Source organism: Sus scrofa, chromosome 2, assembly GCF_054392235.1.
Source record: "Sus scrofa isolate SSC_HxYL_T2T_F1_AM1 chromosome 2, Sscrofa_HxYL_maternal_Yorkshire_Landrace_v2.0, whole genome shotgun sequence".
NCBI classification, from domain to species: Eukaryota; Metazoa; Chordata; class Mammalia; order Artiodactyla; family Suidae; genus Sus; species Sus scrofa.
Window position 1 is genome coordinate 120,728,807 of NC_139384.1, and position 11,529 is coordinate 120,740,335.

Sequence of the window (11,529 nt, forward strand, 5' to 3'; positions counted from 1 at the left end):
GGTGTATGTAGCTTAGGCGCAACATTTCTGAAACACATGTGGATTTTACATGGCAGTGTGTTTGGTATTAAACAACTGTGTGAAGTGGTTGCCAAACACTCTGCTGGAAACAATTTGGAACTAATCCCTTTAGCTCTTGAAACAATTTTGAAGTAACCCCTTTTGTTCTAGACACCCTGATTTATGGGGATTTAAAAGAGATATTGGCAAAATTTGGCTTATTTAAAGGAAAATGATTAGAATGGCTATTTGGAGTCATACCATGTGAGATATGTTTCCAAGGAGCTGGGATATTTAGCCTTCAGTGAACTAGATCCAGGAAGATTGTCTTCAAATATCTGAAAGGATGACATCATGAAAAGTAATTGGACTTACCTTGTATGTTGCCAAGGCTTAGATCTAGAAAAAGTAGAGGGGTTACAAAGATAATTTTAAGCTCCATATAAAGACATCGATTCTAAGTGTCAGAACTTAGATATAATTTCATATACATGTTTCTATCTATCATCCATCTTTCTATATATTTATCTACTAAATAACAAACACTCTTGTTATGAAGTAAATAAAACAAAATATCCTTAGAGCGAATTTTCTAGAGGAGTTCAGAATCTATTAGGGATTGTATGAGGTGATCAGGTCTAAGAAAAAGCAAATATATACAAAAATGGAAAATCATCATCCCATATATTCCAAGAGATTAGAAAGTCCTCTGGACAATATTTTATATTTATATTAAAGTGTTGATTAATATAAATCAACATATTCACTAGCAAATTTTAAGGCCTCCTCTTAATTACAGAGGTATTGGAATCTACATTTCCCATAAATTCCTTCCCTTTATGGTTTGTTCTTAAAATCTTCCAAGAAAAAGCCATTATTTTCCAGAAGTTGTGACAGCTATACTTATGGGATGACTCAAGGTATTTGCTTCTTCAGACTGTACCCTTATGAATCACTTGCTTTGCTGCTGTAGATGATTATTTTTGCCAAAGCTTTTTTGAATTGAGATTTTCACTAATAAACCAAGCTTCTCAGTAATAATAGCTTCACTAATCTTCACTCCCCCAGCCTTTTCAATAACTGAATAAATACCTATTCCCATGTTATTAAAATCTTTATCATTTTTAATTAATAGAAAGTCTTTTAAATGAATACTAACTGATATATATCTCTAGCTACTAGAAATTATTTAAGGGAAAAAATCTTCAAAAATGAAAATATGTAATTGGCTTCTATTCTGACTAAATATGAAATTGGTAATGGCCTCTTTAACACTGGAATAAGATAATCATGGATGTGCACTTCAATTCCCAGACCTGAGCTAGTTCCAAATCCAGATTCCCATGAAAGAGACAAGGACCATTCAGCAATGACCTTGAAGTACTATCACAATTATGCTGTATAACACTTCCTTCCAGTCTTCATCAAGGGAACCTGAACCTATTTGCCAGGGTGAATTTGTTTAGGGGAAAGGAAAAGTCAAAGGCTTTTCAGGAACTACTTAGAACCAGAAACACTGTCCTAGACATCAGTGGGAGTAGGGACTATTGATTGTGGTATGATAAATTGACATTTGTCTTGGTCAAATTTATAGTGTGCCTGGAAGGTCACATAACTTATTCTGTGTTTTTTATCCAGTTCCTAGATGTAAAATATGAGTAAATAAATTCCATAGCTATTATAATTACCACATTGATGGTAAATGAAATGTGGACTAGAGGGATGGAAAAGACTGAGCTCAGGTCCCTGGATCTCCCTCTTCATACCAAAAACAGTATACCAAAGATAATACCACATCTTAGAAGACCTGCAGAGTTTAATATCAATCAAATTTAAGGGTAGGTACTACATTCACGTTCTCATTCAACCTCCTGTTTGGCCAGAGCAAATGAAATACTTAAAGAATTTAAAGGGGGTTTTCAGAAACTTCTTCCAATGGCAGCTATACTTCGGATGTGGTTTCTTTACAGGAGCAAAATAATACCACTAATAGTACTTGGTGTGCTTCTATTAATCTTGAGAATGCTATCTTTTGTTTTTTCTTTAATCTTAGCACAGAGCTACATTATCTCCCCACCTCTGTCATGATCTAGTCCTTATATACCTTGATTATCTTTCCATTACTCAAAGTCTTACTCTAATCCACTGTATTGACGACCTCATGAAGAATGGCCTTGGTGAGCAAGAAAAATAAACTACCTTAGAAACCTTGATAATGTTTATGTGTGACAGAGAGTAGGCAATATAATCTCCCAAGGTTTAAGGGCCCATCATCTCTGCTAAATTTATAACCATCTAGTGGTCTACATCATGTTAAGATTACATGACATTTAAAGACAAATACATTGTAACTTGTACCCTCCAACAATAAATAGGGGAAATGAGAACTGGTGGGTTGTTTTGGATTCTGGAACCAATTTACACCACACCATTTCAGTGTGTTGCTCTAATTCACTTACTGAGCAACCTTAAATGAGAAAGCAATGGCATTAATGAAAATCCAAACTGCCACAAAATATCCTCTATCACTTGGTCATGTGATATTGTAGATCCAGTGGTACTTGAAATGTTTATGACTGATAGGGATGATATATAAGACATCTGCATTCTACAATAGAAAAATTAAGATGTATTCTGAAAAATTTGGAAAAAATCTATGCCCTTTTCACCATAGAAATCTTCTCATTTTGATAACAGGCATAACAAATAGTGACTTCTTCACCAATGTTACTGTGCATGCTAAGATGCTCTTCAATTATCTGACCCACCAAATCATGAAGTTAGGCATGCAGAAATGGACATAACTATCATGTAGAAGTAATCAAGATAACTGTAGGACAGATTCTAGAGTCATAAACAATTTCTATGAGATATGGCTCAAATATCACACGCTTAAGCTACCATATTCCCCACTGTAACCATATGGTCAATCATCTATGTCCAATGGACTTGGAAAGCCAATGCTTGGAGTGGTTTTTAAGATAATTCTATATGATATATTGGTAATACTCAAGGGATGATTGCTGGAGGAGTAAAACTTCTAACTAGAGAAGGAATCTACTCTCAGTGAAAAGGATTAAAGCATCACATCTGGTCATTTATCTTGCTTAGAGGAGAAATGCTCAGAGATATGTCTACCTTGATTTGTGAGAAACTTATAATGGATTGGCTGATTGGTCAGGGACTTGAGGAATAATTGAAAAATTGGAGATCTGTGTTAATAATATGTACCCACCTTCTTGAAAAAGAGTATAGTTATGTCCATGTCTTATGTAAACATTCACCAGAAGAAATCCATTGCTGAGGAAGCTTTTGATAATCAGATGAACAAAAATAGTATTTTCTGTGGCCATCATTCAGTTTCTTCCTCCACCATCCACTTCTTAAATAATTGGCTTATGAATTAGTTGTCATTGTAGAAAAGGTGAATATTATATATGATCACAGGAGTATGTTCTTATTCTCACCAAAGATATGCTAAATGCAACTATTAGTGAGTTTAACAAATAACACCCCCTCCAACAACAAAAACTGTCAACAGTAAAAAACAATGCTGATCTTTTTATATGATAAAAATTTCCAAGGGATGCTAGTTAGCTAGTCCTCTTGGAGAATATGGTTGTATGAAGAGTTCAGTCTGTTTTAATATAGCTAGGCTGCATTTTTATGTTAATTTTAATTTGATAGGAAAGTATTAAAAGACACCCCAGAGAATGTTGTGCCTGCATATAGGTAGAATACTATTTGTGTAGATACTTCAGGACCCAATAGAATCAGGGCCTATTGATTCAGATCCTTCTGGGTAACCCCCTAGGTAAATAGTAATAATAAACACAGATGCTGAGAGCAAATGGAAAGTGGAATCAATAGTGAAAAGAGGATAAGTCTAAACACAACCACATAATGTAGAATTTAGTACTTTTAGTACTATAATAGTCATGAATATTTCTTTCTTACTTGACAAGTATGTATTTATAAAAACTCAGATGATTTGTCCCTTCTTATTGCCATCCTAACTCGTATTGAGTTGGAATAATAGTAGCTAAACTACAATTCAATATATGTTAAAATGTGAAGGGACCATGATTTACAACTCACAGATCAATAAAGATTCATTTAGGGGCAAACAAATGTAAGGTTTTTTTGTACTAAGAATATTTGTATTGTATTAAGGATAATACTTCCTTTTCTTGAAAGATTAGGTATGATTAAAAGGGAGTGTGTATGGATGCTACACTGGCGATGGGTGGACTGTGTTGGACTGCATGGTTTAAGTAACATTTCTTCTCTGTCACAGAGGAGGAGATATGAACAATGTGTACCAAAATCCCCATCTCTCTATGGTTTACAAGTTCATGTTTGTAATAAGCAGTACTCCTAACATTATATATGTATATATGCATATATACATATATGCCTAAACTAATATATTTGATAAAAATATGCTTGAAAATATGTTCAAATATTATATTAAATCATGCATATAATAAAATACATGCTCTTTATAGTTTTTCAGATTTTTTAAGTGCTATTTTTGAAAGATATCACATACAGTCTTTTCTTTAACACTTTATTTAAATGATTTTTATTTTTTCCATCATAGCTTGTTTACAGTGTTCTGTCAGTTTTCTACAGTACAGCAAGCTGACCCAGTCACATATACATATATACATTCTTTTACTCACATTATCATGTTCCATCATAAATGACTTGATATAGTTCCCAGTGCTACACAGCACGATCTCACTGCTTATCCATTCCAAAAGCAATAGTTTGCATCTATTAACCGCAAGTTCCTAATCCACCTCACTCCCTCCACCTCCCCCTTGGCAACCACAAGTCTATTCTCCAAGTCCATGATTTTCTTTTCTGTGGAAAGGTTCATTTGTGCCCTATATTAGATTCCAGATAATGTGATATTATATGGTATTTGTCTTTCTCTTTCTGACTTACTTCACTCCATATGAGAGTCTCTAGTTCCATCTATGTTGCTGCAAATGGAATTATTTTGTTCTTTTTTGTGGCTGAGCAGTATTTCATTGTGTATATATACCACCTCTTCCTAATCCATTCATCTGTTGATGAACATTTGGGTTGTTTCCATGTCTTGGCTATTGTGGATACTGCTGCAATGAACATGTGGGTGCATGTGTCTATTTCAAGGAAAACTTTGTCCGGATATATGCCCAAGAGTGGGATTGTTGGGTCATATGGTAGTTCTATGTATAGATTTCTAAGGTACCTCCATATTGATCTCTATAGTGGTTGTACCAGCTTTCATTCCCACCAACATTGCAGGAGGGTTCCCTTTTCTGTACACCCCCTCCAGCATTTGTTATTTGTGGAGTAATTAATGATGGCCATTCTGACTGGTGTGAGGTGGTACCTTATGGTAGTTTTGATTTGCATTTCTCTAATAATCAGGGATGTTGAGCATTTTTTCCTGTGCCAGTTGGCCATCTGTATATATTTCTTGGAGAAATGTCTATTCAGGTCTTTTGCCCATTTTTCAGCTGGGTTGTTGATTTTTTGGCTGTTGAGTTTTATAAGTTGCTTGCACATTTTAGAGATTAAGCGCTTGTCATTTGCATCATTTGAAACTGTTTTCTTCCATTCTGTAAGTTGCCTTTTTGTTTTTCATATATATATCTCCATCATGTATTGCTTCCCTTTTCTTCTATTGATGAGACTAAGATACACTCTAACTCACTGCTATTGCAAATACTTTGATAATAAACATTCTCATATATCTTATATGGAAAAAATAGGCAAATATATCTCTGGAACATTAACAAAAATTACTGTGTCTTATGGCATAATTCAAACTCTTTTGCTGTCCTTCTCTTATACTTCTCCAGTACATAATCTGAAAGCTATAGACTGTTTCTCAAAATCTTATGCAGTTAGAATCTTAGTTATGCATTAAATTCTGTCAGTTACAAGCACTCAGGTGAAATTTGGAAGATATGACTAAGCCAGAAGGTAACTTCCTGCCTCTTTTTTCTATTTTTTTACTGACACACTAGGCAGGTTGTTTTTTCCTCTAAGTCTTTATCAATAAAATAAAGGAATAAGCTAAACATTGTCTAATATTCTAATGCTTCTAATTTTTCCAGTTATTGTGAAAGTGATTTTTTTTTTATTTAGTGTAAAGACACTTTGTATAGTGAGTCAGGAATCCATCTGGGCATTTCTAAGGTCCTGTAGTGTAGCATTGCATTGAAAAACAAGTACCTGTCAGATTGCAAATTTAGAAATTTCATATTTTGTGTTATGGTGGATTAATCAGTTGGAAATTTTTATTAAATGAGCTCTCAGAAATGAATACATTAAAATTGGAATGCCAATGCATTAAAACGTCATATAACAATATTTAGGATACTTAACTTCACAGTCACTCCCTCTAGTTGCATGAGAAGTCAAATTAAAATCAGAATATTGCTTCATACTAGATAATCATAACAAGTGTTGGAAGTAAATTGTACAGTCTTTATGATTAATGCTCTCAAGCCGTGAACATTGGCTACATCTCCTTTATATTGATAGATCTGCTGTATAGCCTAAAGACTTATTTTCATGAATCTGGTCACTTTTTACCCTGGACAGTGATGGGCACATACTACAATTTGGTCTAATTAGAATACCAGACTTTTATAAATCATGTGCAAATCTTACTTTGATAATGAGTTCTATCTTCTAAAAGAATAACTTTCATATACATACTAAGACGAAAATTTTTTAATTAAAATCATGTTTTAAACAGGAATCTTTTTATTTTGTTTTTTAATGGCTGTGCCAGCAGCCTATGGAAATTCCCAGACTAGGAGTCCAATGAGCCACAGCCAAAGCCACAGTAAAGTGGGGTCCAAGCTGTGTCTGTGACCCACACCACAGCTCAGGGCAACTCTGGAATCCCAACCCACTGAGGAATAGAACCTACATACCTGTGGATAATAGCTGGATTCATTTCTGCTGCCCTATAACTGGAACTCCCTCAAACATGATCTTAATAATTCAGAAGACCCTAAAGAATCATCAGTTTCCCTTTAATTGATATTGGAATTTCATTCCTGTTATATGCTTGGAACTGTGCCAGCAGAGTCTCCATGTTTAAATAACATTTGTTCGAAAACTGAACTTACGGTTCCTCTGCCTTTTTTTTATAATCAGATCACTGACTTTATCATTAACATATTGATATAGGCTAGTTTCATTCATGAATAGTTTTAACTGTACATGTCTGTGATAATTTTGAGTAGTTCCGTGTGCCATATTAAAATGAGATTTTAGAGGTATCCGTCATGGCTCAGCAGAAATGAATCTGCCTAGCATCCATGAGGATACAGATTTGATCCCTGGCCTTCCTTGGTGGGTTAAGAATCCAGCATTGCCATGAGCTGTGGTATAGGTCACAGATGTGGCTCAGACCTGACGTTGCTGTGGCTGTGGTTGCTGTGGCTGTGGCTGCTGTGTATGTGGCACAGGCCAGCACTTTCAGCTCCGATTCTACCCTTAGCCTGGGAACTTCCATACGCCACAGGTGTGGCCCTAAAAAAAAAAAGAAAATGAGATTTTACTTTGGTAATGTTTAAGGCAGTGAAAATATTTAAGGCAGTGATTAAAATAAATGGTATACAATATTATTAAAAATAAAATTTATTAGTACTTTATAGTTTTAAGACTAATTATGTATATGTAAAATGACTTGAAGACGTATTATATTTACATAGCCAAATTATCTCAGGTAATATAATATTATTTTAATGCATCTCTTCTAACATTGAATAGCATTTATATATAAATGACTTTTCTAAAATTCTAGAATAGATATTTAATCAACAGCTTTGAATGGGACACAATTGTAAATAAAATAGATCTTTAAAGAGCTTAAGAACTAAGCAGGTTATGATCCATTTTTTTCACCTCATCACTGTATTACAAAATACAACAGTTATATGCATGTGAAATTAAAATTACTTTCTTACACATATTGTAATTGGAACAATGTAGATAGTGAATCAAAGCTGAATTTTTCTCAATTTTGTATTCTCATACTTTATGGATGTCATGAGCATTGGTTTAATACCTCTAAAGTATCCTTTAATAAGGGATATTTTTGAGTGATTCCTAATTTATGAGTGAAAAGTTGGCTCTATTAAATATTTCCACATGTTCTTCTTTTGTGACACATTTCTTATGAAAATCTCTTACATTCTCTCCTTCTTTCCATGTTCCATGTCCTTTTATGGTTGCAGTGTGTGTATATATGTGTGTGTGTTAGTTTCTTCCTCTTTAATTGAGACGTTTCAATTTGTCCCTTTTATATTATCTTATTTTTAAGTACTCTCCATGGTAAAAGCATCTATTAAATATTTTTGAATGCCTCACTTTACTGAAATAAAGTCTATTAGACTTTCTGGAGGCAGAAGTTTTAATTCATTATCTTTTTAAATATTTGATCTTTCACAGCTTATAGATACTATCTACTGGATGTTTTAGACCAACTGATCAATTAAGATAAAATGATAGCATACTAAATAAAACACATAAGCATATTTTCTCTCTTTAGAATTTGTATGCTACCAGTGTCAGGTAGGAAAAAAAATTGTGTTATCTAACACTGTATTACCTGCATTTATACAATTAGGTCAAGATAATTATTTACATATTTTTGCATGGCTTTATTCTAGGAAAAAAATTAACCTTTTTTTTAAGATTTTGGTAGTGGATTCTATTTGCCCTGCAAAAAATAAATTATAAAATGTTTACTTGACAAAAAAACAAGAAAAAAAAATCATGTTTGTGTTAGAAATTCACTGTACCAAAAATATCAATTGAAATGGATAAAGTGATAGGTTTATAATTCCAGCTTTATTACCTGGCATTCCTCCTCCACTTTAAATAATTACCTAAATTAAACCCCTCAATGCACTTATTAGGATTGGCAACAATAGTTCTAGTGCTTATACTGTTACAGTGAATATATATGCCTTCTAAGAAAATGTTTTTAGACATACCATGATTCATTATTTAATGTTATTATATAATTGAACATATTTTCTTCAATAAGTAATCATGTTTTAGTTCAGTTGTTCACCATGGAAAATGCCCTTTTTAATTAATAAATTTGGAAAATGGTTTTCAGAATATCTTATCTTTCTCATTCTGTTTTCCATCTATGCGTTTATTGAAAAAGGGGAAGATATGTATAATGCAAATTAATTTCACACCACACTAGAGCTGTTAAGCCAGGTATTCAAATTCTTTTCCATTTCTAAATGCTTCTAAAGCTTAATGTTCTTACCGGTAATGAGTAATTTAATTTACTTAATTTAATTAAACTATGTTTAATTCAGTTACACGAAGACATTCTAGGAGACTTTGAAAATACATATGATGATAATATCCATGGATTTAAGAAAAATATTGTGTTGCAAATATGCTTCATTATATTGTAGAATTACTGAAGGATAATGGTTCTTGAATCCTGAATGAAATATTCTAAAAGATGATGATTAAAAACACATCATACAACAAACAATGAAGGGTAAAATTAACATAAAATATATAATTTTAGATTGAGCAAGAAAACCTGGATGACACTTAAAGCTCACTGCAAAACAATATCAATAAAGCACAAGGGAAACATTTTTTTTTTTCCTCTGAAGGAATAAATTAAAAGTCTGAAAACAAATATAAAACAAAAACTTAAGGAAGTCAGTGTCTGCCTGCTTTCTTCTAATTTCTTCTCTATGAATTATGCATAGTGAAGATAATACCATGTGAAAGTTCTCTTAATTTCCACTATGTAGTGTTTTGTTTTGTTTTTTTAACACAAATTATTGCCAAAGCTTATCCATATGCATGGAGACAAAATTTTATAATGGCTTTTCATTCTTAACTAAAGCTTAGACATTGAGTTTCTCAGGAGCAGGGAACACTGGGGCCACTTATGAATAGTGTGCTGTGCAGAGGCTGTGGGGCCTAAGCATAGAGTACAGGCAGCTCATTCTCCAGACTTTGAGCTGTTTGGTTCCACTCCATCTACTAAAGACATTTTACACCCCAAAGCTCTGCAGACACTCTTGATAAGTTCACAGAGGGAACAATCAAAGCCTTTACTATGTGTTTTAAAAGCAGCATCTCCTTTTGCAAACTTTCCCATCTCTCTATTCACTTCCTGTTTTTACTGATTTTTTTATTTTTTTCTCACCCCTTGTACAATTATATACTGTCTGCTCTGTCTTTTCATGTATTGACTTTGTTTTCTCACACACTACACTGGGCATTCTTCTTTTTTTTTTTTTTTTCAAGTATCTTGTTCTTTCCAAATTGTGCTTTTCATCCTATTTTCTTTGCTTTCCATTTTATCCTCTTTTATTTTCACAACAAAGTTCTTATTTTCAAAATATATTGAGCAAAATATACTTTGTTCATTGTGTCTTTTAAAAAGTGCTAACAATTACTTTCTGCAAACCAAATGATAAAGAAGATCCCTGTTGCTCTATGGTCTCTGACATAGAGGAGTGGATTTAGGAAGATCATAAACTAGAGAAGGTGAAATAGCAGAGAAAAAACGTCCTCAGTAGAAAGAAAATTTAATAGACACAGGGTAAAATAGGACAGTTCTGGGCAATATTCCAGAGGAAATGATGGGTAGATAGAGAAATATATAAGGGAGGAGAGACTAGAGATTGGAATGACAATTGGGTTTGAATTTTCTGAACTTGAATGCAAAATAAATGACTGTATAAGGAAACAGGTACAAACAAAAGAAACTTGAGAAAACAAAGAACAAATTTATTTAGATATTTCAACATGAAGACCTAAATTATTAAACTTAAGAAATGTCCAATGAATAGGAAGTTAATATATTAGAACCAAAAACGTATTATCATCTAGCATTTTCTGTAGGTCTGTTTGGCTTCAACATCTTTGGGACCCTCTGTACTTCCTCTATCTTGGTATCTGTTTTGTTTAAGCCTTAATTTCCTCAAATATATTTTCAATCCCCTTTTATATTCCTTCTCCTTCTGGAATCCCTAGTATGAATAGTTGGGCCTGTAGTTGATAATATATTGCTTATATCGCTTTCATGGTTTTCAATTGGGTTTTCTGTCTGCTGTCCTATTGGGTGATATCCATTCATCTATTTTCCAAATCACTGATATGTTTCTTTGAATTATTCATTCTGCTCTTCAATGCCTTTAATTCAGATGGCATCTCTGCAAATGAATTTCCGAAGTTTTCTTGGCTCCTCCTTATAGTTTCCAATTTTTTTAAGTAATTTGCATTACTGTTGAAATCCATTCTTAACTCCTTCAGTATCTTCATTACCTCCTTTTTGAACTCTGTAAGATTGCAGAGATCTGTTTTACTGTTTGTCCTTCAGGGGAATTCTCTTGTTCCTTTAACTTGGAATGATTCCAGTGTGTCTTCATTTTGCTTATATTTTTCTTATTGTGTGAGTTCAGGAAAAACAGTCATCTAGCGTAGTGCTGGAGTGCTGTTTGTTTGTGGGAGCATCCC